Here is a 27,892-nt window from a genome sequence, read left to right as displayed (position 1 = left end):
AAACCTTGTCATGTCTTGGGATATTGTGAGTATGTTGTTCCATCAACATTTTGGATGCCCCTTGTACAGAAATGCAAAGCAAGATCTGTAGCTTTCTTCAAAGATATCCTGCAGCTCATATGAAATGGCAATTACAGATTAATAAACGAAAGTATCATCATAACTTGCAACTGCTTCGCAATTGTGCATTTTGCCAAGGAACACAAGCCATTCGCAAAGAAAGGCAAACTTCACAAGGATGTCCCAGCTGGCCATTTTGATGCCCTTGTTACAAAGCATCTGTCATGAGTTCAAAGATAAATTGAGATAGAGGTTTTGGCTAAAACACGATGTTACTGATAGATGGGTTCTCCTTCCAGGCTCCAAAACGGCTGGGTCGGTGCCTCAACAGCGACGTCACCAAGAGATAATTAAAAACACAGAGATAACCATCGCTAAAAGGACCTTTCAAGAGATGAAAGCTGATATTTTTTTAATTCGCCGTTCGGGGCAAGGAGCTCTCTTTACATCAACAAGCGAAGCTTCAAACGATGAACCAGGTAGAGACACTGGAGCGAACAGCAGGCACAAAGGGGTCATGCGGGCAGAAGCCTATGTCGTCTGAAGACCTGCCGCCCTGCAATTGCCAACCTTGACCTGCCTATCAGACTGAAGCCAGCGTCATCTTGGTCTGTAATTACTCTCATCGCGCTCCCTCTCAGCCTTCCTTTTACGAACAGCACCCCAAAAGCCAAACCCACCCATCCTTCCAGTTCCCTCCACCGACATGAAAAGGCCAAGGAGAATGAAAGGCATGGCCGGAGGCTGTCTGTCCAACATCCTCTAATTCGCAGCGGGCCCTCCCACCACTCGTCTCTCAAAGGGGCTTTTTTAGACCAAGAAGGTGCATAAGGAGTCCGAGCCCCTGGATTGGTGAACAAAACCTTAGCGGCTTTTGCAGCTTTGCATAAACGCCACTCGAGAGATCACGTTTCCAGCACAGCATTCTCGCATCCCATGTGCTGTGGGCCGTGATGGCCTCGACGCTCGGTGCTTTAAGCACGGATTCACAAACACAGAGGCAGGTACGCTGGACGTGTTGCAACCATTCGGTCACCATATGTCACTTTGGCACTTCCACATAACATCGTTTACACCTGCATATAGTCTCACTTCGAATACTCTGTGATATGATGTTTGGAAATTTTCCAAGTGTTGTGCTTGTTCATTACATCGCTTTTCCATTTATACGTCCACAGTCTCAATGATTCACAAAAAAACAAAAACAATAGCATTTACTTATATGATGAGTGCTGCAGCATGACACTGCTGTGACATTTGCAGAGTAAAGGTGGTGCAAGATGTCCCTGTCGGAAAGGATGGGATGATAGACATTTTGTTCGGTATCCTGAACACTTTTTCCACGTTAAATTTTCCGCTGCAAGGTCAGCCAGAGAGCCCTCTGATGCGGATGCTCTGCATACCAAATGCAACACCACGTTATGCAAAAGGAGAGGGGGCACCTTTCCCCACCTTACTCTACACCGCAGCACGTACTTCTTAATTCAATGTTACTTTAGTGTACCCTAGAATTTACTTTTCACATTTTTCTTCTTTTATTGGCACATTCCAACAACGAACACAATGCATCTTTATCTCCAAAACGCCAACCCGATACGTTGGTTTCTTCGATGCTTCTTTCGCTCCGACAGATGCCACATCATGCTTTATCCATTGCATGTTATTCTGTCACGTGCAACTTTGCAAGCCAATATTTATCCTGATAATCAAGGGTGTAAAGGATGTGTGACGTCAGAGTTTAAAAAAAAATGTTTTGAGGGGACCTGGCTTGTTATAACAGGGCCATCATACCTGACTCTATCCGGCTCCACGCTGTCTGGCGTAGGTGCAGAAGTAAAACTCGTGTGGTGAGACAGGGTGGCGCGGGGTCTGGTCTAAAAATGCCACAACAAAAAGCAGCTGCCTCCCCAACAAGGACAAGAACCCCTGCAATTCACAGAGAAGCTTCAAGCAGACCTTTGTAAGAATCACTGGAAAATTAAATTCTGAGACTGAAAAGTTTACATTTTACTTGCACCACACAATTGATACAAGTTCTCCATGTTTGTTGCACAATCAGATTAAAGGGGTATCAAATGGTCTTCTTTGTTCTTATCAGACTGTTGAGGCAATTCTTAAATGGATGTAAAGAAAATTATCCATAACCGAGCTGTTATCTCCACTATTGACAAATAACACTTTTAATTATATTTTTATACTTTTTCCCTGCTACCTTCGGTTATTTATTTATATATACTTTCCCAACTCCACTGCCTCCTTACCAGCCTGAAATGTTTATTTATTTATGTACACTTTACGATCCCCACGACTTGTATATTTACTACTTGTGAAATTGAAGATTCATAAGTACAGTATATTCATTTCCTGAGTTATTGTTATAAGGAAAATTGAAAAATTCATGATATTGTCTCAGTGCTAGCAGTCCAGGTTAAACCTTCTACCCTAAATTGTGTTGACGAGCGGTAAACACCACCAGCCCGGATTGAGCATTTTTTTCCTTATTAGGAGGTGGACACGTTGATCCTCAGAGATTATAACTCGCGTGGAAGGGGCGGGGCGTATGATGGATGGACGGAGGCACAGTGAAGCACTGGACAGGGGGGTTTATTCTCAAACCCTAGGACAAATACATGGACACATCAACACATCAATATTAGGGGAACTTATGCTTAATCCCTATCTAATTAACACCACACATTGCACCCCCCCACCCCCGTAACACTCAAACTCACAGTCTCCTTACTTAATTACATCGAGATGTCTCCTACACGCCCACAGACCAAACAACTCGATTCAGTCCTAACTTTCAGTATTAAATTCCTTTATCTAACCACACAACCACAACAATATGTCAGTCGGTCTCATTTGTTTGTATGTTTGTCTGTGAGTTGAACGCTTTCAGCTGTCTTCGTCAAACCTTACCAGAGGATTCTGAAGGATAAAAGTGAGAATGTCAATATTTTTGGACTATATATATATATATATATATATATATATATATATATATATATATATATATATATATATATATATATATATATATATATATATATATATATGTGTCAAAGGTCAAGGTGACAGTGACATCATTTGCATAAAACAGATATGACTAAAAGTGTTTGCGGTATGTGACGTCAAACTTGACACAAATGAGTTGGCAAACATCACCTACAAATTCCAAGTAGATTTGATAATCCAATCGTTATTAAAACGCAAGATTTATGCAGGGGATGGGGGACAGATGACGCATTTTCAAAATGGTGGCAATCTGTTGACATATATTGGTGTTTCCATGGCAACAAAGTCACCCATGTTTAAATATAGGGGTTTTTCTTAGGGACGAAAAATACGATTACTCGGAAACGCTTCAAGATACAGATATCAAATTGCAACCATGTTCAAAGGTCAAGGTGACAGTGACGTCATTTGCATAATTTTCGTCATACCTGTCAGGATATCGCCTGTCGCCTTCTTGTTTGTTTGTAAGTCATCTCCAGGTCGCAATTCCAAACCAATCTTCATGAAACATAACCAACTGATCGAGCGAGTCAAAAGCTGAAAATCTATTGTTTTTGAGGTCAATAGGTCAAAGCTCAAGGTCATAAATCATCAATGTGCATCTGATTGATTACATACTGTTGCGGTTCTGCAAAACCGCATGCCTGTAATGAAATGGCACCCAACATACAGTGATCCCCAGGCAGTTATTTCATTAGTATTCGTTTAGTTAGTCCTTCACTCATGTCTAGTGGGTAAACGGGACGAATTGTGTTGCGTGAGACTCGTAGTTAGGTTTAATAAATAACTCTTTGATCCGTACTCTGACCCTTTCCTTTTAGCCATAATACACAACAAGCATGCAAGCACACACACAATTCAATGGACAATTTTTTAATAGGCACACTGTGATGCCTCCAGTGACCCGGATCGTCCTCGTTGCACACAAGACAACCTTCCTCGGGAATTTGCGCGCCATTTTCTATTCAAATCTGTGTGCCAATTCCCAACCGGCACCTCATCTTACTCCTCACCTCACTCACCAAATCTCACCACTGTGACCACAAATGCCTCCTGCACATGGGAAAAATACTCCCGCACCCCTTGTACCTCTGCATTTCCACAATTCACCACTCTATTTTGAGCAGCATGCGGCGTCGGCCATTGTTCTTGATGTCATGTGCTGCTCGACCATGGGACAGACACTTTATTCTCCACCTCATCTCACCGGGAACGTTCTGGGTGAGTGTCCAGAATTATCACAGCTCTCATCCAGTCATCAGACCATGACAACACTGTAAGCAATGAGTTGGGGTCACGGGAAGAGCGATCCAGGGACTTGGTTCGGGTCCCGAATGTGCATTGTGGCTTGTGAAGGAGCCCATGGGTAGCGGAGAAAGTCCGCTACCATCCTACATATGAACTACACTCAGTGCACGTTCGGGCCTGGGGTGCCAGCTCAAGGAGCATGCTCGCCATGTTAGGCCCGGAGCTCCAAACCTTGCCGAGGCTGGTGGGCATCTGAGTCTGTTTCCGGTACCGGAACTTGGTGGGACATGGCTAGAGCCGCTGTGGCCTAATGGAGGGGCAGGATTTGGGCCATAGCACATTGCTTTCTGGTCCTCGTCCTATCCTTCCCCTAGGGCTTATAAAAGGGAGCAGCACAGAGCCGCTGGGAGAGCTTCGTCAAGAACATTATTCGTGTGAGGCTGCCATCCTGAAAGAGATTCTTCTTTGAGAACATTATTCGAGTGTGGCTGCCGTCCTTCGAGAACATACAGTGGACTCCCTGCCATGCTGTTGACCTGCCGCCACCGCCACAAAGCCAGATGAGCTCACCATTGGCCACAGACGGAAGAGCAAAGAGCACATTGCCATGAGTCCAGGTGAATAAATAAGGAGGAGATAACGTGCCATCTCACGAGGTGGGAATGCTCAGGCGGAGCATCCCATGGAGCGTCCCCCCATATCCAGATGTTTACATGGTTAGGTGAGGGATCTTCCTTCTCACACATCTAGTCTTCCCTCACGATACACTCCTCTATCCCTTCTACTGTTGACGCACAAAGAAGAATGCGTTACTGATACGCAATCACATTTTCCTCTTGCACGGCACCCCTCATGTCGCATACATCACACCTCCCACTCCCACATCATAGACACCAGTATCTTTCCCACTTACCACTCCTCAAGTGTCCTGGGCCGCGTTGGTCAGCCGACCACACCAGGTATTTTGAGGGTGCTTATCCTCACCTTTCTCTCTCTCTTTCTTTGCCATCTAACTTTCCTCGGTGTGTGTGTGTGTGTGTGTGTGTGTGTGTGTGTGTGTGTGTGTGTGTGTGTGTGTGTGTGTGTTCGTGTGATGTGGCCTGTCTTTGCATAAGTAAGATTGTAGAAGATAGTCAAGATGATCCTGCTCTGTGTCCGCTTTTGTAAGTTGTCTTTTGCCACACCCCACAAATTCCTTGCTTATCCCCTGCTGTACATAAAATAAAACCCCATTCACTGTGCCACATACCATTCCTCGCTTGGTTGTAAACACATGTGTTGTATAGAAATGTCCCCAACTCGTTTTTGTGTTTTCTTTCATTGGTCCAGCATGGCCCGCACCTGAGTTTAGCCAGGACATTATTCCCCAACGACCTGTTTCACAGCCACTTCATGCTTGGCAGTTCCGCTCAGCTGCTTCTGATCTGGTAAGGTGATCCGGTTTAAGCAAGTGCGTACTGAAGGCATGTACCCCGGTAATTAGATCATGTTAGCTTTAGGTAAACGGTATTAAATGGAGAACCCTAAGTCATGTGGTCAAGTTATTGGTGTTCGCGGTCAATTAGCGACCTGCCGCATCATAAAATTATACGTGTGCGATTGCCTGCAATTCCGGTGAGTCTGCTGGGAACCCGACGTAGTTCACCCCTCGTGGTCTTCACCCCCGATCCCGTGTCTGCAACAATACAATAAATATATACATATATACACATATATATAATATTGAAATGCATCATGAGAAGTGCTCCCCCATCTCCAATGGACATACAGTCGTACACCAAAGCGTCACCTCCAACCCGGAGGCCTCAGCCTGGCGAACTTGTCAAAAAGACAGAGATTTTATGGTCAACATTGGTTAAACATCAAGTGGTGCCACCGATCCGGATTTCTGGGTTATTTATCCTCATTATGAAGGCACCTTTTTATCTAAAAAGGTGAAAAAAAACCCTCAAAACATAAAAACAGCTTTGGACATGCACCTTGACCCCATGGCCAAAGTACACGGTCCAACAAGACTGTCCCGTTGGCATACACATGCCCCTCAGCACAAAGGCTGAAGCACATGGTCAATCAAACACATACATCCTATCCAGAAGGACCAGAATGTATGGTCATACAATTGGAGCCCTTCGTCGAAGTGAGTCCCCATGACTTCAACGGAATGCCATCCTGAATTTGGGAATATTTACCCTCATCATGACGGCATACCGTATAAATATCTAAACGATGATCACCACATTTATCATTTAAACATTAATCATTCCTCCTGGCTGTAATCGCGAGCATCAGCTCTGTGACAGCAATTTCACCCCCATTATATTTTCAAATGGGACTTTTTGTGAATTTATTATTACCATACCTCAATAATTTTTCAAGATATCAACTTTAAACTTACGCAGCTTATTTATTTGTTTGTACTGTACATATGTGTAGGATACAGTATGCAAGTAAAACTTGGTCAAACTTAGTCGGAGGTCAAGGCCATCCGAAACATGCAAAACACCTATTCGGCCTCAATTATAAAAGGTATCAACCAAATTTGTTGTACGTAACAATCAACATGTAAAACACTTGACATGTCAAATTTTCAAAAATTGCTAAATTGCTGTTTCCATGGCTAGTATTGTTGATTTGGATTTTGTGAATATCGTGCTGTGCACGACATCTTTCTTGTTTATTTATTTATTTATTATTTAAGTAAATGTAACATCTTCATGTCATATTTTTAAGATGAGGTTGAGGGCTGTCTCCTCCATGAGGATTTGTTTTCCTATGCAGTGCCACTTCACAAATCGATTTTTAGAACAACAACACCTAACTTTCTTTCTGTTTACAACACCATTTAAGTCATTGATTATAATATGCCTTTATATCTGAACATTAAGATGTAGATAAAGACTTCAGAATGCTGACTGAAGTCCAATCCAGTAGTCTCAACTGTTTTTTTTTTTCCACAATGGCAGACTAAACAAAAAGGCACTGAATAACCTCTCCACAAGGATTCTCTTGATTGATGATGTGATGTTTGATGCTAATAATTACACATACTCACCAGCATACAATACAAATAAAAGGTTCATCATTTCGAAGGTGGCCCTGCATGAAGCACAATGGATCTTGCTTTTCCTTTTGGACAAGTGCTCCCAATTTATCCCACCTCTCACTCCTGAATATTGTATAAACCCAAACCCTGAAAATCTTTGTTATCACCCATCTAGAGAACAAAGGGGAGGGCCTATTGCTGTCTTAAGGAATAAAGTTTGGTGGTCTCTCGATTTAAACATCAATTGTTGATCATCAATTGATCGCATCAACGGAATAAAGTTTGGTGGTTTCACGATTTAAGCACCAATATTTTATTTAAACATCATCAAAACATCAGTTGATCTGGTTGAGCACGACCTACCCTTCCTGCCATCTGCCAACCCTGAGACAATGAACATATTCACTCAGCAACCCCTTCCTTGTGAATCTTCCAGAATCTGGGCTCTCTGTTCACCTGCACGATGCTGCTCTTTTCTCCTGCCTGTTGAATTGTTTCCCTGTGTCCAATCACACTCTTCTCTCCAAATGCTTCAATGTTGCATTTCACTGCCATCTCAAGTCGTTTCCTATTCGTCGCACTGATGGATAGCTTTAGGACTAGCCTAACCAATGCAAGCTGGCATCAACACAAAATATCCATTGTAACATCGTCTATCGTGTCGCTGTATGTTATATTTTTTTTGATTGTCGTCATATGTGATTGTTTATATTCTCCAAAAACCCAGATATTATGTTCAGGAGAGCATACATGACATGGAATGTTGGGCTGTTCAGTTTTCTTTTTTCATGGCATAAAGCTTTTGTTCTTCCAAGTCTTTGCATGTTGAGAAATTATTTGCTGTTTCCTTTACAATAGAAAGTATTTCTTTTCTAACCAATTACCTACTTACTGCTTGATCTCACAGATTTTGTCAATGTGATGCTCATGTGAGACCATCATCTCGCTGTTGTCCTGATGAGCCCACAAGGGCGAAATCTAGATTGACATCTCTGCTTTCGTCTATTCATGACCACAGGCTTTATTCTCAGTCTGCAAAAGCTTGAGGACCATACGGAGGATGCCTCCTAGTTTGGATGTGATGTGTTTGTGTAATTTATGCACATGATGTCATCATCTCATCATAGTCAACATACTTCTTTTGCTGAATTTAATGTTCCTGGTTGCAAACCTCCTGACTGGTGATCAGCAGGGCAGAGACAATATGCTCGCATGGCAGGCGGCACTTGTTGCTGGCAGGTTGTGCAGCAAGCGCTGTGATGGGACTCCATATGTACCCTGCTGCCTCGTCAAGTTAGGGGGTTCGATTTGTATATGTATATTTATATACTGTGGAACCCTGACATTTGTGGATTTGACATTCACAGCATTTTTCAGGTTTGACATACGCAGCATTCAATAAATGTGAACATATCCCCCGTAAATGTCAGGGTCTTACTGTATATGCTCGCAAAGGTACCCGCCGTTGCTGGGCAACACTGGGTCTTTTCTCCCACCCGCCCCTCTGGATTCCCACCCCTTCCCAGCGACAGGTGGTGGTTTGCATGTTTACAAGTTATAAATTGTGAAGAAATGACTGCTTGAAACCCTGAGTGAGGCAGTGTGACCACTCCTCATTTTCATAAATGCCAAGGTGAGCCCAATAATTCACAAGGTTTCAGAAAAGCGATGATAATAGAAAACCTATACGCCAAGAAAGCCTATAGAAAACCAAGATACCAAGATGAACAATGAACAGCCAAGATTTTGTGAAAAAAGCCAAGGAGTGGTCACACTGGAGTGAGGTGTATCATTGTAAAAAATGTGATCCTAATAAGTATTGTGGTGATTAACCTTGGGAGCTCAGAGGAGTCGTGTCACAAACAAACAAATGTCTCATTCACTTTTATATAGAAGATAACATCGCTCCAAGCTACTAATGAAATGAAATAACATCCTAAATGAAAGCAGATCGCACAAAAAGGGGAAACTGCGATCTCTTGTAAAAAAAAAAAAACACAATTAATATCACACCAGATGTCTGCACTTTGTACTTTGATCCATCGTTCAGTTATTACAAAGGAGAATACGACACAAGCAAAACTTTCACGATAACGTTTTTATTAACAATCTTTAACCCATTCTTAACTAGGGAACTACGGACTACATGTCTTGAGGGGGTCCAAACCGAGATATGCCTTATACAACACGTGCAGACAAAGACAGACAGACAGCATGCATGCAAGACAAGACAGAGTACTTGGTGATGTTTCATGGACGAGAGGACAGTGTCAAAAGCACGAATGTCGCTCGCAACAGGCGGATGTCCACGGATTTGAGCCCCAGCTCGAACGCGCCACGTGGCAAGATGACGGCGCCGCACTCTTTCCTTTCCGCACCGCACGCAGTCTCCGCGCGCTCTGACCCCGCGTAAGGTCGACGATGGGCCTCAGCTGATTTCTCTTTCGATCCAGCATACAAATCCAGGCCTGGCCTGATCACCAGACAAGGCCCAAATCGAGGTGCCGGGCTCCGGCAAGCGGATTGGCAAACGTGTCGAGCCGTTGGTGTGAGCAGGTTGCATCAGAGGCTCTGTCGTCTCCTCTCTTGCCTTCCCACCTCGAAGCCCGAGTTCTCAACTCCGTCCTCTCAGTTTCTCTCTCTGTCGAATCACCTTTTCTTTCTTTTTCCACGCTTGCCTCTCAAAGCTGGCTGCCGTCTTTCTCACGGCAGAATCACCTCCTCATAAGAGTCGATCGCCGATTTGACATGCAGGCCGCCTCTCCCACTGCCCCAAAAAGGCAGACTCGACGTGCAGGCCACCTCTCCCACTGCCACAAAAAGGCAGACTCGACGTGCAGGCCACCTCTCCCACTGCCACAAAAAGGCAGACTCGACGTGCAGGCCACCTCTCTTACTGCCAAAAATGCAGACTCGATGTGCAGGCCGCCCCTCCCACTGCCCCAAAAATGCAGACTCGACGTGCAGGCCACCTCTCTTACTGCCAAAAATGCAGACTCGATGTGCAGGCCGCCCCTCCCACTGCCCCAAAAAGGCAGACTCGACGTGCAGGCCGCCTCTCCCACTGCCCCAAAAAGGCAGACTCGACGTGCAGGCCGCCTCTCCCACTGCCCCAAAAAGGCAGACTCGACGTGCAGGCCGTCTCTCTTACTTCCAAAAATGCAGACTCGACGTGCAGGCCGCCTCTCCCACACACACACACACACACACACACACAAGCATTTAAAGGCCATTTTCCCCGCGAAAGCGGGGGTTAGCCTTGCGGGCCCCATGACAATCTTCTCCACTTTACCCTGTTTTCTGCATCTCCCCTTCTTAATCCCCTTGCCCACATTTCCTCTTCCACCACATTTAGCCAAGTTTTTCTCGGTCTTCCCCGTCCTCTACTTCCGACTACACTCATTTCCAACACTCCTCTCACCCAGTCACTTTCATCCTTCCTCAACACATGACCCAACCATCTCAACCTGTTTCTCTTCACAACCTCCATCACAGACTCTATTCCCATCATCTTTCGCAAGTCATCATTTGTCTTCCTCTCTCTCAACGATACTCCACACATCCACCGAACCATTCGCATTTCCACCCTTTCCAGGCTTTGTTGCTGCTCCATGTTCAGTACCCATGTCTCACTCCCATAAATCATCGTACTCCTCACACATGAAGCATACACCTTTCCCTTCATTCTTTCTCTTTCGATTTCGATCGAACACAGCAAGACAAATCGTCAGGAAGGGCATCCGGCCATAAAAACATCGCCTCAAAAGGAAACCATGATGAGTACAGCCGCCTCTCCCACTGCCCCAAAAAGGCAGACTCGACGTGCAAGCAGGTTCAGCGTCTCTCCCGGCAGATCCAACACTGTGCCTCCTTCATTCGCTCGCTTCGAAAACACGAGCACGCCTCGAGAGCGACTGTTTCCACACACTGAACCTTTTTACGAAGCCTTTGTTTCTCTCTCGTTCGCTCCTTCGGCACACGAGCACTCTCTCAACCGACTGCAGTTTTGTACTTCTGCCAAACTGAACCTTTTTACGAAGCCTTCGTTCACTCGCTTCGAAGCCACCCGAGCACGTCTCGAAAACCCGACTGTTTTCCACAAACTCAACCTTTTTACGAAGCCTTCGTTTCTCTCTCGTTCGCTCCTTCGACACATGAGCACTCTCTCTCAGCGAAGCCGACAAACTCCTCCCCTTAACTTCACTTCCTCTTTTTGGCCACACCCTCTCAGCCAACTGGGCGCGGCCTCGTCCGGGATGGGGAAGGAACAAGAGGGAGCTCTCATTCCACCACCACCGCACAAACAATAAAACAGCCTTTTACGTCTCCCAACACACATGTAACGTCAATTTTACCATACAACCTAGCTAAACATGCATTTAATGAGGGATCTGAGTTAATCCTATATTTAGTAGTCCAATAAGGGCCATTTCCGTAACAATATGTTTCAGATTTGATTACATTTATAAAACACATCCATGTCCTGACTTTTCCTGCTCATCTTGGTGGTGGCACATAACAGCTGATGATGTATTGGTCTAGTGTAATTGGACTATATAAGAATGCAGTATGTAATGTGGTCACGCTCAGCTGATCAGGTAAGTTCTGTCACATAACTGCCGGTACGATGCCCATTTGGAACAGTAACCTCACTGGTCACAGTAACATGACTTTGGACCTGGAAGCTGGCTCCAGGTTAACGTAACGGTATGGAAGACGATCATGGTCTTTAAAGCCTTGATGTGCTGTCTGGAGTTATTCATGAACAACCACCGTCACAGTATCATGCCCTATGTAGTTGTGGCACTACCTCTCTCTATGGTGCAGAATCACTTAAAAAATAAAAAAAATATTCAGTATCCACATCTGGATCTTCAGCAAAATCGAATCAATTCATCCTTGTCACACGCCCAACCTGTCCAAGAAGAGAGCTGATTGGTTATTCCCCGCAATTATGGGTGAGAGGCGTGATTGGGTCTTGTTATTTAAATGTTGACTGCTATTGACATTGCATGTAGTACATGCGTGGGAGCCTAGGTGATGTGCGTTTCTGTCTCCGCTGTTGCTGATTACTTGCCAACAAGTGATTTAACAGGTGCGGTAGTTGAGGGGGGGGGGTGTATTTAATTGGGATTATCATTTACATACTATTCGGTAGACTTTGAAACAGCAAAGGGCTCACCTTGTGTAGCTTTTCTTGGTTTTTTTTTATGCAGCTTACTTTGGCTGGAAGAGCATGATAGGAGTTAATTTATTTGATAATCAAAGCCACCTGTGTTAATTGACGAGGTAACAGCACGTGATCGACATGATACACATTTACATCGAGAATTTGTGTCCCCCCCCCCTCCCCCTCACCCTCCAAGATCACAGCAAAGATAAAAACAGCACGATACATTAACTGGGGTCATGCTGATCCTCTGTAGCAAATATGGGTGTAATTGGCCCAGAACTGTAGGAGGAGTAGCATGACAAACACACACACAAACACCGGTCCCTGAATTATAGTACGGATATATGTCTGTGTGTAACCTTGGTACAAACTGTAGCATCACTTATTCTTACAGCAAAACCACTCTCCTCATTAGGGTTTGTTGAGCAAGAAAAGAAACAAACCATTGCAAATCAGTATCTGCCAATCATTAAGGGGATATATAGGAGATATATATATATATATATATATATATATATATATATATATATATATATATATATATATATATATATATATATATATATATATATATATTGTGACGTCCACGGGACTTGAACAGTCCCGCCAACGTAGAATGAGCCGAAACGATGGAGGCAGTTTATCCTTTACAACCCAAAGATGGCGGTTCTAATCGCTCTACCGCAAACGGGATGAGGAAGGTGGCACGAGTCGCTTTTCACTGAGTTAATGATGTTTATTTCTCTAACCATCTGACCATCTCTAACCATTCAATAACCATTGAATCTGACTTCCGGTTCCGGTTTTGAGCGGCAAGAGGTCTCCTTCGGGGCTCCCTGCTGATGTTCTCAAAGTTAAGTTCCGGTTGTTATTTGTCCCGTTTTAACTGTTTAATTTTCTCACCTACATGTTAATGTGTGTTCCTAGTTCGGTTTTGTTTCAAAAATCGTGCTATTTTGTGAGTATTTATGTCGACGTTCTTACTTGGTGTTTGAGGCCTAGTCCTAGGCTTGAGGCCTACCGGTTCCACTCGGTGTTCGATCGTTTTTTTTTTGTTGTTGTTTGTTTTTTCTCCCCATTACCTTCAATTTCTATCCTCCCCATTACCTTCAATTTTCATCCTCCCCACTTTCCAAACATCCCCCATTCTCCCAACTAATCTCTTTCTTATCTCAAAAAAAAAAAAAAAAAAAAAAAAAAAAATACCCAACAACAACAACAACAACACGCTCACCTTCTCCCGATTCTGCTACTTCTTCTTCCTCTTAACTTCCTCCTCGTCTTCCTCGATTTCTTTTTTTTTACACTTCCATGACCTAATCTGTTGAACTCTCTCATACATTAATATTAACAACAAAAACGATCTCATAATGCTTCATCTTCCTCTCTCACACATGTGGTACTCTTTACTGTTTCACAATGCACTACTCTTCTGCTATTTTAACAGACTGCTCTCATTTCGACCTCTCCTTCATTCCTTGCCTAAAAAATCCAACTATTACAGCGCTTCTTCTCTCCATGCTCTGAATTCGCCTTCATTGCATCCATCAAGAATTGTGTTAAATCGCATCTCTGACCTAAAACTTTTAAAAACCACAGTTTGCCATGGATGCTCGCTTTCCATCAACCATTCTTTTTCCAACTTCAGTGCCAACTCACCCCCTCACCCCTCACTCTCACTCTCAAAGCAACCATCCCACTCTTCTCCCTCCAAGCCTCCCTCTCACCTCTTTCAAAAATCCCCCTCACCTTTCTCCCACCTTTCATCCCCCTCACTCTTCCTTCTCTAAGTTGCCCCCTCTCATCCAACAACCTGCCTCCCTCCACTGCCCTCTCACCTCCATCTCTTCACTCCACCTCCTCAAATCCTCAACTGCCATCTTCCTTGTCTCTTGTCCCCCTCTCTCCCAGCACCACAGAGCCTTTTCTCCTCCTCATTCGGCCCCCTCCCCTCGCTATTCTGCAATACCCCACACTCCTTCAGCAACCCTCCTTACCTCCCCCTCGTCCCTCGTCCTACCCTCCCCCGCCCCTCCACCTCCTGCACCCAAAGCCTCCTCCCCTACCTCTTCATTAAAAGTGTGGACCTCAAATATCCGGGGCCTTCGCTCAAACCTTTCAGATCTTTCCCTACAGGTTGCCACTGACAAACCAGACATTATCTGCCTAACAGAAACTTTCCTCTCCCAAGACGTGTCTGACTCCCAAGTATCTCTCCCTGGTTACTCCTTCTTACGGTATGACAGACCTGAGCCTCGTCCTGGTGGAGGTGTTGCTCTCTTCATCAAAGACTCTATTCCTCACTCTCCCTGCACTACTCTCACTCCCCCACACCCCCAGGAATACCTCTGGCTTCGGCTTCCACTCCACTCCCACCTCATGTTTATATGTGTACTGTACCGTCCACCGAACAGTGATGACTCCATCTACACCTCACTCTCCGAAAACATGGACCATCTTCTATCTTCTCATCCAAACTCTCTCTTCCTCTTATGTGGCGATTTCAATTGTCATCACGCCAGTTGGCTAGGTGTGGGTACCTCTCTCACCTGCCATGGGACATCAGCAAAAGCTTTCTGTGACTCATTGGGACTGACTCAATCGGTCAACTTCCCGACCCGGATCTCAACCAATGGTACTCCATCTCTTCTGGATCTGATTTTGACAAATTTCCCTGACAATATCTGCTGCTCTTCCTTCGCTCCAATTGGTTCTTCTGACCACGTCCTTGTTAAAGTGGACATCTCTCTGGCTGTTATCAGAGAACCACCTCACCGCCGTCGAGTCTGGCATTTCACTCAAGCCGACTGGCAGGGTCTCCGAGCAGCCATCAAACTTACAGACTGGTCTCCTATCACTACTTTCTCAAACATCAACTCATCCTGGGAATTCTTTCAAAGAAACTTGCTCTCCCTCATGCACAGATTTATCCCCTCTCGTGTTCAGTTGTCTTACCCTTCCTCCCGCCCTTGGTTTACTGAAGCTTGTGGTGAGGCAGTTGTCCTGAAACAACTTGCCTTTGCCTCATGGAAAGCAAACCCAACTGAGGGCAATCTCAGTTCTTTCCACAAAGCTCGGAACAAGTGTGTATCTACCCTCAGGAGAGCCAGAAAACAACATCTTTCTCATCTCAAGTCTGAACTCTCAAACCTCTCTCCCTCCTCAAAATCCTGGTGGCGTTTAATCAAATCTGTTTCTGGTGGATGTTCCCTGCCCCATCCCCTCCCTTACCTCAAATGGCCGCACTGCTGATTCCACACGTGATAAAGCTGAATGTCTAAACTCGGTGTTTGCAGCTAAATCTTGTGTCCCAAACCCATCACTATCTCTACCCACTTTACCCAGTCGCACCCAACTGTCCCTGGACTCTGTATCCTTTTCTCCTGACAAGGTGGAGAGCTTGCTTTCAAACCTCGAGTCAGATTCTGCAACCGGTCCAGACGGCATCAGCCCACGTGTCCTCAAAGCCTGCTCTTCTGCTCTTGCTCACCCTCTCTCTGTTCTATTCACCCTCTCATTTTCCCAAGGTCATCTGCCATCTACTTGGAAATCTGCTAACATCACTGCCCTGCATAAAAAAGGTGCAAAAACAGATCCCTGTAACTACAGACCAATCAGCCTTCTCCCAATCATCAGCAAGGTTATGGAATCCATCATCGCTTCAGACATGAAATCCTTCCTCTTCTCCAATGGCTTGATTTCCAATCATCAATTTGGTTTCAGACCAGGTCACTCTACCCTGGATATGCTGCTACTGCTCTCCCATCAATGGATGGAGGTCCTCAATGCCAGACAGGAAATCCGAGCCGTATCCCTGGACATATCACGTGCTTTTGACACAGTCTGGCACCCTGCACTACTCACCAAACTCTCTTCCCATGGTATTCAAGGCCATCTCCACTCATGGCTCGCAGACTTCCTCTCCTGTCGCAGTCAACGTGTGGCCCTAAATGGAGTTCTTTCATCCCCTCTTCCTGTGCAGGCTGGAGTTCCTCAAGGTAGCGTTCTGGGCCCTGTTCTTTTTCTGGTTTTCATCAATGATCTCTCGGACTCTCTGGAAAATCCTCTATTTCTCTTTGCCGACGACTCCACCCTCTGCCGTACCATCTGTCATCCCTCAGACCGGCAAGCAGCAGCTTCTTCGCTCACTGCAGATCTGGATAAAATCACAAACAGGTCCAACACGTGGAACATGTCTTTCAATCCACACAAATCTCACACTCTCACTATGTCTCTTCGAAAGGACCGTTTAGAAACCCCCCCATCCACTTTCTCAACAATCCTCTGGAAGAAGTCTTTTCTTTCAAGCTTCTGGGTCTCACTATCTGCCATGACCTTTCCTGGGAAAGTCACATTTCCAACCTTGCCTCAAAAGCCAGTCGCCGACTGGGAATCCTCCGTCGTGCAAAGTCCTTCCTCGGCCCTCTTGAGCTCCTGACTACTTACAAAGCTTTTGTCCGTAGCCTGATGGAGTACTGCTCTCCCCTCTGGGCTGGTGCTCCTGCCTCCCACCTTTCTCGGCTTCACGCTGTCGAAACCAGGGCTTTTAAGATCATTGGCATCTCCCGCAATGAAGCTGAGTCTTTGGGCCTCTCACTCAATCACCGCAGGTTGGTCGGTGGTCTTTCTGTCTTCTACCGACTCCTCTCCAGCCTTGCCCCCCTGCTCTCTCTGCGATTTGTCCCAACCACATTTCCACAGGGCGCTCAAGGTCCGCCAACAACCCCCTTCTGGTAAAACTACCAAAATCACGAATCACTGCTCATCTTCACTCTTTCATTCCTCTTTTTCCCGCCTTTGGAATAAACTTCCTCACTCTATTCTTTCCCATTCTTCCCTCCAGGCTTTCAAAACAGCTGTTCACCACCACCTCTTATCTTCCCCCATCCAAATCCTCGATCTTTTCTACCCCCGATAATCCACCCAAGCCCACTTCCTTCAATTCTCCTGCTTTCCTTCCTGAAAGTCCCTGTAATGTCCATCTTCTCTTCGCCATGTTCCCCGTCCCATCCCCATCCCTCTCCCTTCCACAGTTCACCTAATGTGTCTGTTCCCCACTGTTTTGTCCCTTCCACTCCCGCCCCTCTTGTCTCATGCCTCCTTGCTGTGAGTTGTGTGTTAGCTCTCATACGAGCCTCGACCAAGGTATACAAAAAAAAAAAAAAAAAAAACCAGAAATAACAAGATGGCAAGAGGAGGGATCCGGGGCGATTCGACGGGATGGTGGTGTGGGTTCAGGCATGGGGAAAACACAAACAATTCCAATGGATATACCAATCTCAAACCTTCTAAGGCGCCAGGTACACACACACACACACACACACACACACACACACACACACACACACACACACACACACACACACACACACACACACACACACACACACACACACACACACACACACACACACACACACAACGTAGCTGGTCCTGGTGGTCAGGCTGGCCCGTGGTGGTGACGCAACAGTCCCTGGATTGGCGTTGGACGAGCTGGCGTTGCGCTCGTCTGGTGCAGGAGACACCGTGGTGCTGTCGACCTCCTGGTGTCGGCGCAAGTCCGCTCACAGCCGCCAGGAAGACAGTTCTGGCGCCAAGTTGCGAGCAGGAGAGGGAGGCAGTTCCGCCCGCCGTTCGACCCCGTACTCCGAGCCAGCAGTACCCCAGAGCCAACCGAGGTGAGGCACGAGGCACAGCAAGGCCACGAAACACGATGAAACCAGGATCGAATCAGCGCAACAACACAGCACGCTCCCAGCACAACAGCCTCCTCCAGAACGGTTTTCTGTCCCGATCTTCTTCCTCCTCGCCTTTTCCCCGAACGGAGCCTTTTTATCCTCGAGTGCTCGTCACTTCCAATCGAGCCATTTTATTGGCCCTCCGCCATCGCCTTCCGCCAATCGTGATCACGGGGCGGAGCCATCCGCAGCACTGTCCTGTGACGTCACGGCAAGCCTCCAGGGAATACTAACAGGGGTTTACGCAGACACACTTACCCTATCCCGTATCCCTATCTAATTACGTGACAATTATCATTTCCCCCTTGAAGAAATGGGCATTTACTAGACAACTTATCGCCACTGAATTGCTACTTATTACATCGAGATCCTGGTACACTCGAACAGCATGGCATACCTAATTAAACATCCTAATTACCCTTTGAATGCATACCCCCCCTCAAACGTAACAATATATATATATATATATATATATATATATATATATATATATATATATATATATATATATATATATATATATATATATATATATATATATATATATATATATATAGTGTTTGGAAATATTGGAGAATTGACTCTTATTCCCCTCTCTTGTTTACAAGAGGTCATTATTAATGACTATGAGCCTTACCCTTCTTTTTAGTCCCCTGGCAATTACTTGGTTTACATTAAAAAAAAAGGAACTGAGAATAAACTGACATCGTTTTATAAGAACAGCTGCATCGCTGCAACATCCAACTTAAATGATCTTAATTTTTTTAAAACCATGTATTAAATGTGGAAAATGACAGCAGCAACTATTGGAATATTTCAGACAATAAACATAACGTGGTTAGAAGTAGACAACTTAAGTGCATATTAACAGTAAACATTTCATCGGAGCAGAAAACATTCGTTTACTATTCCGATGCATAATGAAACAATCAGCTTCAACCGGTAATTACACGAGATCTAGATGAGTTACTATCTTGTCAAGTGTCCAGGGAGACTTAATTTCTGAAATATTTCCTTTGCTTTGAAAGGAAAACAAAAGATTTGAAACTGCCAGAGCAGGACACGAGTGTCCTAACTCTGTTTTCACATCGAAAGTCTGTGATCCAAATCTATTACAGTTCTTCCCTGTAATTACACCTGTCACTTCTTCCAAAATGAAAAATGTTGACTTCTCTCTCTCATGGTAATTCAAACCCTTCTGTCTCTCCAAACTCGATACCTTCGCAGATTGTCCAGATGGGATACGTTTCACAATTTTGAAGACATTCTAAAAATCAAATGGCTTTACCTTCTTATTTTCATTTGCTTCATCCTCTCCATCTCACCCCAAACCCTGCCCTGACTCCACTTTCCCATCTTCCAGATGTGTCTAGGTTAAGCATTTATGTAGTATGAAATCTCACCTGTTTCAAAAATCTTTCTTATCAATTGTACTAGCTACGGTCATTTGTGGTTGGCTAACTTTGCAATGACATGCTCACTTTGAGTTGTAGACTTGGTAGTGATTCTAATTGAGTCAAATGCAAGTGTAATGTCAACAAGGGCAGAAGGGATGTTAAGCTGACTTTTAAGCTCCTATCTGCAATATGAAGTTAAAATCCTGCGGAAAGTATTGCAACAAGTTGGCCTTTGATCCTGGTCCTCTCATCTTTATTGGCTAAGAACCCTTACTGGTTTGTGTTGCCGCATCACCTTCATGATGTGGAATAATTAGTGTATCCGATAAGATATAACAGGATGTGGTTCTTCAAACGTTAACAATTCATTTTTCAGGTTATGTTTTATTCATTCTTCCAGTTAGGTTTCATTCATTCTTCAGGTTATATTTTTTTATTCATTCTTCAGGTTATATTTTTGGGTTGAGGTTAACAAGTGCTACAGAGAGCAGGCTTTGGCTGTTGGTGCAGATTTTTGGTTTCTTTATTTATTGATTTTTGGAAAATAAATAATGCACTCACAGTGTATGCTAATCCTCTTTAAATTTTCTGGAACTATCTTATGCATTTACATGAACAAAAACCCTTAGCATGTAGCCAGACACTAGTTTCATGGCAATGCTATTTCTAAAATCTAATGTATCATCATGAGGCAGAGATGCACTAGCAGAGATTTACATTGATTTTCCGAGTGGTAGTCAAGGCTTTACATTTATTTTTCTTCCCCCCCCCCCCCCCCGACAAGGTCGAAGACGAGGGACATTAAAATGAGCTCCGTCCGTCCGACCAACCGACTGGGACCGATCATCTGTCTATGTACTTTTGTGTATGTGATATTTCAAAAACCGTTCAACATTTAGCTTTCATATTGCAGATATCTATTCCTAATGACATTATCTCAACCTCATTAGATCACGGCTGTGATTGGCTGAATTATGTTGCCATGGCAACCATCTCGGTAATTTGGCTTGTGTACTCGATATTTCAAAAAACGTTCAAGATTACACAGATCTATTCCTCATACCACCTAAAAGGTGGGGGACCTCGAGTATCAGCTCCTTGCTTAACATTCCTTTCATAGCAAGAATTTCGATTTGGCTTGGACATCAGCACACAATAGTCTACTCCTTTTGAAAGATATTTTGGGATCTTCAATGCTCACAAGCAAATACTGTTTTGCAGGACAGCCAACATAATGTCCTTTCAAAGGACGGCACACTCATCAATATAATACCCAGCCTGAAAAGCACCATTGTTGGGAGCGATACAGAGCTGAAAGGCAAGTACGTTACCTCTGTGCCATCCTCCAAAACATTCTGGAGAACGAATGTGGACAGTGGTTATGTTTTAAACCCTGTCTCGATGTCTGGTTGTCTGTCTGTTTGGGAACAGGACTTCTTCAAAAGTTATGGATGGATTCAGATGAAATTTGTTGGACAGTTTGGGTGTGTGACAAGGATGAAATGATTAGAGTAAGTTTGGTAAGGATCCAGATCTGGATACTATAATTTTTTAAGTGATTGTTCATCATTGAGAGGTGGGCCAAAAACGATATACTGCAACAGGGTGTTCCAAAAAGACATGGACAACTTTGGTTGTTATTATATTTCATACAAAAAATTATACGATACCATTTGTTTTATATGATACAGAAATGCATAAAGTTTTCTTTGTTTTCAGGACTGGTGGTTTAATGTAAAAGAAAATGGTGACTCCACACGAGAAAGCAAAGTGCGTCGAATGGTTAATCAAAACGAGATCCTTCAAGCAAGTTCAGCGTAATTTCTGTACAAGGTATGGAAGGAATCTGCCATCACAGACTCATATCAGAAAGTGGTACAAGAGGTTGAAGGAAACTGGAAGTTGTCAGAAACAGAAAAGTACCGGTCGACCAAGCATTGATGCAGCAGACGTTAAACGAGTGTGTGAATAATTTCAACAAAGTCCCAGAAAATCAATTTGACAAGAATCCAGAGAACTGGGACTAACAAAGACCACTTTGCACAGGATTTTGCAAAAAAAAGACAAGCTTATGCCTATAAGGTGCAGATTCTGCAGGAACTCCAACCAAATGAGAGACTCAAACGCAAGGCATTTGCCTTGGAGATGCTCAGTTGCATAGAGGATGACGAAGATTTCCTGAAAAAAGTTATGTTTGCAGAGGAAGCTTGCTTTCATGTATCGAGGAAGATCAGTTGGCACAATGTGAGGATCTGGGGCTCTGAAAACCTCCACGTGGTCATTGAACATATACGCAACAGTTCAAAGGTCAACGTCTGGTGTGGCCTTCTCCATGACCACTTGGTGGGTCCGTATTCCTTTGCGGAGGATACAGTGACCTCAACAATTTACATGAACATGTTGGAAGGATTCACCTTCCCACAGATTAAAGACCTGCAACCTGATATCATTTTTCAACAGGACAGCGCTCCCCCCTCATTGGGCATTGGCCGTTTGAGCCGTCCTGAATGAAAAATCTCCAGGACGCTGGATTGGCCAAGAAGGACCAACCGCTTGCCCCCACGATTACCAGACATAACCAACCTTGATTTTTTTTCTGTGGAGGTTTGCCAAAGATGGTGTCGGCAACACCAAGGTGGCTAATCTGCAGGATCTTCATTCTCAGATTACAGCTGCATGCGCACTGGTGGTTGCAAACATGCTGAGCCAAACACGGCAAGAACTCGTGTACTGACTTGCTGTCCTGCACATGATAAACGGAGCTCACATTGAAGTGTATTGATGGTGTGCACAAAAGTTTAGGAGTTCCTGTATCATATATATCAAAAGGTGCTGTTGTATCATTTGTGGTTCTAAATAGGGTTACATTTGTGGGGTGGGTTAGACATTCCCAGAACAGATACAAATGTATAGAGTAGCAATGTCCATGTATGAGTAGTTAGCCAATCTCAATGTAGTAAGTAGGGACACGTCAGGTTAAGGATTGTCTTGTTTGAATGTGCACCAATGTCTAGTTTATCACGTTAAACACAAAATATAAGCAATATAACGTTAATATGTCCCAGACCCCCAAAAAACTAAAAATGGATAAAATGAACGTCATCACCCTTGGAAAGTATCCCTCACTGTACACCTCACTGCACGCACTGCCGGTATCGGACCATCACAAAATTCATAATGGTGGCACTTATCAGGTACATAAGCTACCACACACCTAGGGAACATTGTTAGCTTCATGGAAAATAAAAAGTAGGTCTTACTCTTGCCATGGCCAAAGTTCCTCTCCAAACTGTGGCATAGGCTGCCATGGAAAAAAAAATCTTCCCCCCTTTTTTTTTTTCTCTTTTACAAAACTGATTCAGAAGCAAAACATTGAGAAGAAACACCGACTTCCCGGTAATATTCCACCATTAACGACATCCATATCGGTCTGATTGGGCCAATGGTAAATGTGTCTAGTGGCCCTGCCCCCATCAGGTAGATTGACAGTCATAGTCCCACCCACCCCTCTGTTCTATTCCTCTTCCTTTACAAAGGAATGCAGTTTTGTGTACTTTTCGTGGAATACTTTCAAGCTATTAAAATTACGATGGCAAAGGATGCTGCACCAAGTAAAACTCTGCCAAATGGTACCATAGTCATTGCCATTGAGAAAGGCAGCTCAGAAATACGCTGTCTGAAGATTGTTATTATTATGAACGATTATTATGATTATGATAGTTTTGACCGATGTCGATTTTTTTTGCTTTTGCAATGCTCTTGTGTACTGAAAAATGACCTCTGCCTAAATACTCATCTGAACAAGCCAGATAAGCTCTCATATGTAGCCAAAGGGACTTTTTAGACAAGATGTTTCAACTTTAGTTTTGTATACATAGCGGGTGGGACCGACATTTTTTCCATGCCATCCCTACCTACATAGAGAGAACTAATGCACTCTCTGATAGATAGATAGATAGATATACACAAAAACATTCAAATCAGTCCAATTACAATTAGAGAGATTGTGTCAATTTTTGCAAGCAGAAGTTACCAAGAGCAAAACCAAATGATGTTGCAAACTAAGATTTGTGAAACTACACTTTAAAAGCTGTGTTGACAGGTAGGTGCAATTTAGTTGCAAAGCCAAGCATTTGTAACCTACCTGACCTAATTAGATTGTTTGAGCCCTTTTCAGAAACCCACTTTTCTTTACTATGCCCAACCTCAAACACTTGCCAAGCTTACTGTGTCACATAACCAATATAATCATGAACTTCAAAGAAAATGAATCCCAAGTGTGTCCACGTCGGCATGTCTCATCCCCCTCCCTCATACACACTCACTGTCACACCATTACTCCACAAACACCCCCATGCTCTCACACGCTTGCTTCCTTACCTCCTTGAGGTTCTTCACTTACTCCTTCACCACATGGATGTGTCTATATAACTCTCCATCTTCTGCTTTACACAAATTGGTCAGGCCCTACAGGGTCAAGGTCATGCGTTAAGGTCAATGTCAAACCCAAAGAGAGACATTTTTTTCTTCTCATAACTGCAATTTGATACATATTTTCTTTCAGATCTTCAAAGAACCTCGTAGATTCCTCATCTTTAATCCTCTGTAATCATCTATCATCTCATATGAGAAGAAATCACAGAAATCAAGAAGAATGGCAAATAATATTTCACTGATATGTCTCATATGTAAAGAAAAAGGATCTCCCGACCAACTAGTGCCTGATCCTGGTCTTGATAAGATACTCCTGATCAAGGAATATGCTGAGAAATATGTTGCATGGTTCTTGCTGACCATATGGCAAGCTTATCATATGCTAAGCTGAGCCTTGTAACTTATCATTGACGTTGTAGGAAACAAGTGGTAAACGGGCTGTTAGTTGAACGAGAATTTTAAAAAAGGAGGCTCTGTTCTCCTACTAGCATGACAGTCCACCAAAAGTTGGTTGGCCATCTGTTTCTCACGATTGTGGTCATCCACAGCGTGTTTGTGGTGTGAAACCCAAGATAAAAAATAAACCAATGTCACCCGCAGGGTGACCTGTATCTTGCTGAAAGGTGACCACGTGTGACTTCTTTAAGGTCACACTGAGGTGAACAGAGCTGCTATCCGCGAGGAGCGACTCCTTGAGGAATATCTGCCTACGAGAGATTCCGATGAGTATCGTTCTACAGAGTAACCATGAAAAATATGCGTTTTCCTCATAACGTCACCAAATGACGTCATAATGTCTCAAGCTTGACATATCTAGAAAGCACTCATCGAGGTGTTCAATTTGAGGTACTACACGATATGGTTCTTAAAACTTGAAAATTTGACCTTGGGGTTAAATATGTTTGACCTCAGGCGCTAACCATGAAGGTCAAGGCCAATCACCACCAAAAGTTAATCATCTGAGCACCAGACCATGAACTATATTCCCATGAAGTTTGAAGACGATCCGATCAAAATTACTCAAAAAATAAGGGTTTCGTCGACTCCCCTGATTTGCGCCAAAGTGACCTTGACCTTTGACCTTCAAAATTTTGTGCACTGAAAGGGACCTCTATAGGCCTCTGATATGCAAAGTTACAAAAATTTCCGATGATAACTGTGCTCTGCAGAATTTTTTATACGTGATTACAGACAAACAAAAAAAAAACAAAAAAAAACATACAAACTGACTAACATCTTGCAAAACTTCGTTTTGGCAAGATAAAAATTGGCTTTTTTTTTCCCCCTTGTCTATATGAGGGTAAAAAGGACCGTCACTTCATGAAAAGTGAAAATAGAGGACAAACATTCTTAGATAAAAGCTTAAAACACCAGATGACTGTATTAGAGCAGGTTTGTGTCGTTTGAATGACCCCGGTGATGCTTCAGCACAGGAAAATGGTATCACTCGAGCTGTGTGCAAGATGCGATGACGTGCACTTTCTGGGGAAGATGAGACCCAAACTGATCTTGAAATCAGGCAGTGTATCTCGACATTCAGCGACTCATGTGTGTCAAATCTTCCCTCTCTGAGGACAGGGCTGTGCTGAGCATGACTGATATAAACAATGATCATGCTGCAATCTTGTGTGAAAATAAAATCAACAAATCTGATAATCAGAAGAAATAACTGATGACTCTTACAGTGAAGCACATACCAAACGTGGAGTTGGTGCAGCCTCCCCGTCACAATGACAGTAAAATGTGATGCTTTCCCATTCTGTTGGAGATGCTGTTGATTATGCCATAAAGCAGGATACCAATGCCATAATTGATGATATTGTGAAATATTCTTGTACATTGCGAAATGAACAACTTGAGTATAGAGACAAATGGACGTTCAAAGTCAAGCTTGATGATTTTGATAGTCCTCCGATACTCCAATTTCTTCTAAAGCAGGTGTTGTTTGGTCCTTATGCCAACAGGTATTACAGGTCAACGGAATGATGATCCCTGCAAAACCGTTGATCTTTTATCTCAGGTTTTTTTTTTTTTTTTTTTTTACACAATGTGAAGACGAACCGTCAAGTCAAGCACAAGCCAAAGAATGATACAGGATTTGTTCAAAGAGCTGAAACACGTGTGTCATTGGGTCTACCTCTTACTATTCCCAATAAATTTTTTGATAAGCGTCTATTTACCTTTTTGTCTGACCTGCGCTTATGTATCTATTATGACTGTGTTGCATCTTGAAAAGAGGGTGGAATGTTGTTGTAAAGAGAATGAAGGTGACAGGTTGTTATGTTCTGCCTCAATTCCTAAAGAAGACGAAGTCCTTATATTTCACCATTGACAACATCGACTTAATGTAAGACACTGAATATTGGCAGAACACCCTCATGGAAGTCTGGTTGTGATCAACCAAGAGGAGAACGAGGATGGAGAGCCTCTCAACGACAGACTGGCATTCCGGATGAGCCATCACCAGTATGCATTGAAGTTGTTGTTTCATATGCAGCCTGTGGCTGCTGGTTGCATCATTTTCTGGAAGCACAGCTGTGCAGCTGACCATGGAAGATGCTCCAACTGGTTCCCGGTAATATTACACCATCACCAGTAAGCTGGTACTCATTTTGCCGACCTCAGAAGGATGACAGGTTGAGTCAACCGATCTGGTGTTATTTCAAAGGAATGACAGGGGCTCAAACTCAAGACCCTAAGAGCTTAAGCCAGCCAATTTAACCTTGAAGCCACAACCATGCTTTGCATTGAAGAAGTATCCCATGATGAGCCCATCAGCTCTCCACTACTAGTTATGGTTGATACCTATATCATGGACGAGAGCAGATTTGTTGACTGTATATACATAAAGACCACATATGGGCACTAGTAAACTACCTCGGCAATGTGCAAACTCAAAAACCAGAAAAAACAATCCACAACTCTCGCGAACCAGGTCCCGGATAATGACCAAATGCTCTCTAACAATACAGCGCTTGATGCCTCTATTCTCATTCTCATCCAAATGAGTCCATGCAGCTTTAGATCTTTCTCCATTCAAAGATGGTCAGAAAAGTGGTGCTCCATGTAATGGCCAGAGGGATTGTATTCTGAAAGTGTGAAAATATCGCAAAAAGTCAGAATAGACCGAAAAGCAAGATGTGATGCCAACATGGGCTGCAACAAACTCCTTTATCCATACTGCAAGAGGGACTAAAATGAAAAAAGAAAAAGTAAAGTGACTGCTCCTTTATTTGAGCAGTCGCCAACAGACTTTGCTACTCTGTATACGGTTCTTATGCTCACCCAGGAAGACTGTCATCACTCTGCATGTTGACCTCTATGAGTGTGCTCACAAGATACAGCAGTCCATAGGCAAGACCAATTGGGTGGTCCTTATTGGTGAGTTGTAGATATTCTCAGCTGCTCTGCATACCCTGGCAAAGTTCATTGAAGGCAGTGGTCTTGACTCAGTGTACTAGAGATATTCACTTGGATATATATATATATATATCTACATATGTATATTGACCTTGACCTTAAAAGGCTTTGGAACATGTCTAAATGCATTGACCACACTAAAAACTATCAGTTCACATATTTAGATCATTTCAGAGTATCCATTGCTGGGATACACCCGATATATTTGACCTTGACATAAATGGGTGACCTTGACCTCGGAAGGCCTGCCTCAATTGATTGGGCATGCTAAAAACTGTAGGTTTACATGCCTAGGCATTCTCAGAGCATGCATTGCTGTAATATGTTGAAAAAAACAAACAACTGTTTTTGGGTTTGACCT

At 43.7% G+C, this 27,892-nt stretch overlaps 1 long non-coding RNA gene across 4 annotated transcripts; it reads left to right on the top strand.

Annotated features, from left to right (window-relative positions):
• The first annotated feature begins 525 nt into the window (after positions 1-525).
• LOC147021870 (uncharacterized) lies at positions 526-26,153 on the top strand. 4 transcript variants are annotated; one of them, XR_015060975.1, is made up of 6 exons: positions 526-1,060; positions 1,886-2,020; positions 8,896-9,002; positions 20,462-20,542; positions 20,899-20,995; positions 21,397-26,153. It is a non-coding gene; the product is annotated as an uncharacterized LOC147021870 (long non-coding RNA). The 4 variants fall into 4 exon arrangements; XR_015060972.1 differs by having other exon boundaries at positions 526-1,064; XR_015060973.1 differs by having other exon boundaries at positions 526-1,064; positions 20,899-20,999.
• Positions 26,154-27,892: the final 1,739 nt, after the last annotated feature.

Source organism: Eptatretus burgeri, chromosome 8, assembly GCF_056783735.1.
Source record: "Eptatretus burgeri isolate ZD-2024b chromosome 8, Ebu_testis_v1, whole genome shotgun sequence".
Lineage (NCBI taxonomy): Eukaryota > Metazoa > Chordata > Myxini > Myxiniformes > Myxinidae > Eptatretus > Eptatretus burgeri.
Note: the sequence above shows the minus strand (reverse complement) of the source record. Positions and strands in the feature narration are given on the sequence as shown.